The sequence below is a fragment of the Pteropus alecto genome, unplaced genomic scaffold (genome assembly GCF_000325575.1).
Source record: "Pteropus alecto unplaced genomic scaffold, ASM32557v1 scaffold24, whole genome shotgun sequence".
Lineage (NCBI taxonomy): Eukaryota > Metazoa > Chordata > Mammalia > Chiroptera > Pteropodidae > Pteropus > Pteropus alecto.
Window position 1 is genome coordinate 17434865 of NW_006439192.1, and position 2942 is coordinate 17437806.

The 2942-nt window shown below is 36.0% G+C and overlaps 1 pseudogene; it reads left to right on the plus strand.

Moving 5' to 3' along the window:
* The first annotated feature begins 272 nt into the window (after positions 1-272).
* LOC112483506 lies at positions 273-391 on the plus strand (annotated as a pseudogene).
* The last annotated feature ends 2551 nt before the right edge of the window (positions 392-2942 follow it).

Here is a 2942-nt window from a genome sequence, read left to right on the forward strand (position 1 = left end):
TGGGGGCTTTTTCCCTATTATCAGGCAATTATTTTTGGAATGCAATATAGTCAAAAACTGTACTATTACAGACACAATTTATGGGAGAAATTGGATGTTACCATTAGTTGTCTAACCCGTAACACATTATGAGAAAGTATAATTATACTTTCTTGAGTTGATCAATGTCTGTTAATTTATAGAACATAAACTTCAGGGCAAACATGTCGTTGGTGTTTAATATTTAAGAATTGTACATCAGCAACCCGGTGCTATTTTGTAAATCTAAAATGCACTACAGCCACGCTATCTTGGATAAGCCCGATCCCATCTGATCTCAGAAGCTAAGCAGGGTCAGGCCTGGTTAGTACTTGGATGGGAGACCACCTAGGAAGACCAGGTGCTGTAGGTGTAAAAACTAAAAAAATAAAGTATTGTAAACTGACAAGCTCCTTGCAATCTGTAAAGTTAACCAAGGGCTGCCTTGCCTAAAAAAAAATGAAGTCTTGTTAGGCAAACATGAGACACATTGGAGCCCTTTCGTGGCAGTGCCCAATTAGAGTGAAAAACTGTAGAACTGAATAAAGTCTAATTCTTGTATATGCAACTGGAAGCGGAAGGGCCAGGGAGACCTTGAAGGAAAGATCCATAGTCATGATTGTGATATTTAGAGAAGAGACCTTTGATGAAAAATTAACACATATAAGAGAAAGTTGAGGGGTTACATATGTGAAAAAAATAATTTACAGAGAATGGTGACTATTCATAATATTTTTGAAACACTCAAATCGGCTTTCATTACAATTGAAAAAAAAATTAATTGCTGCAACTAATTGTGGTAAGACAAACACTTGCCAGAATTATTTTTAAGAGTGAGGAAGTTCAAAGATAAATATGTTTTTATCTTTGCACTCAAGATATTTATAAGTTAATGTGATGGGAAATATACATACATATCTCCAGAGACATTCTCTCTGACGTATCAGTGCATCAAAGCTTAGACAGTTCTTATAATTAATAGCAAATATCTATTGAAAACTTACCATGTTGCACGCACAGTGTTAACAGCTTATAGACATTATCTCTTTTAATCCTCATGATAATTCCATAAAAAAGATACTCGTTACCCCTTTTTAGCAGATGATACAACTAAGGATCCAGTTGGTTAAGAAAGTTGGCCGAGATCATAGATCTAGTAGGAAGTAAGAGCTCAATCCGGTGCCAGGAACTTCAAAGCTCTTAAACAGTGCAATGTGGAGAGCAATATGTTATGGGAATGCCTGGTAGCATGTGATTAATTCTGGTTAGGAAGGGTTTTTTTGGTGGCAATAAACTTTGATATGTGGCTTTAAAGATGTGAAGAATTTCCACTGAAATAGGAAGAAAGGAATTCTATGAGACAAGACATGAGCAAGGCACGTGAATGAGAGATGCAGAGTGTGTTGTGTGACCTTGAGAGAATGGAGGGTGTGGCAGGGACAGGAAGATGTTAGTCAAAGTGTAGTAGATGATGCAACTGGAAGTGTAATCATTAAATAGTATATATTATAATATCTGGCATATGTAACTTAAACTGTATTCTCTAGGCCAGTGATTTCCAAAGGGTGAAGATAAGTGAGCTTGGTAAAGGTTTATCCTAAGTGCAAGACAGGCTGTCATGTGAAATTCACCGTCAAGAGGGGCTAGTGTCAATGACGGGAATGGATCAGTCCCTCAAGTGGAAAAACACTGCCCTGCCTTTACCTCTGAGATGCCCAGCAGGTGCACTCTGCATCTCTGCTCTTCTTTAAGAATCACTTTCCCCGGCTTCTGAGTCCTTTTTCATAATGCTTCTAAAACTTAAATGTGCCTACCAATCAACTGGGTGTCCTTTTAAAATGCAGGTTCTGCTTCAGTTGGTCTGAGATTCTCCATTTCTAACAAGCTCCTGGTAGTGTCCAGGCTGCCAGTCCCAAGGACCCCATTTTGCAAAGCAAGGCTTTGGTGTACAGCAGGAAGAATCACTTACCAAACTTTCTCTCAAACTGTAAAGACACTTCAGTTGCCTTAGTCAAAACCTGTCCCTGCCCAAGACATCTGGGCTAACCTTCTCAGTTTCTCTGTGGTTTAAGACAAGAAAGTCTAGCCAACATTCAAATATAATGGACACTTTTTACACAGGCACTGAGTTTTTTTTTTTTTTAAAGATCTTGTTAATTTAGTAAATTGCTTAACACCTGTATAACAAACAAGTATTATGCAAAGAAAGTAATTCATAAGGTAACTGTACCAAATAATAATTTTAAAAATAGAAAACATGTTTAAATTGAGCTAATGGGACAAAAATTAAATTATATCACTCTAGTTCCTTTCCTAAACATGCGAAGAGAGTGACTGATTTAATACTTTGATTTAAAAAAAAAAATTTCATGTATTACAAAAATTAAAATGTACAAGTAACTTTATATAGTATAACTTCATTGAGAAATATAGAACTTTTATAACATAATTTCTCATTTTTCAACTGAAGTAAAAATCTACTCAGTTCTGACTTTTAGGGGAGCAAACCATTTCTCAGACTATAGACTTAGACAATCAGTATCCTAAAGAATATATTTTGAAAAACTAAATGAAATCATTGTATCACCAGCCAGAATACCACAAGCCTTGGTTCCTTTTCAAGATGGACCTACTTTGGATTCTGTATATTATCTGAATTTTCACCTTATTACATGTTAATATAGTAGAAAATATCACAAGGTCATCTAGGACTGTACTTACGTCTGGCAGAGAATTCCTTGCAATTTTTCTTAAAACCTTCAGATAAGTAGATTAGTCAACATTCCCGGGTAACTTATTTCATTATCTCAAAGACACTTAGGGACATAAGGCATCCAAAAAAAAAAAAAGATTACTTCCACTTTACTCTAACTCCATTTCTCTTGTTCTGCTCTCATCCAACACAAAAACATCTGCTCACCAGC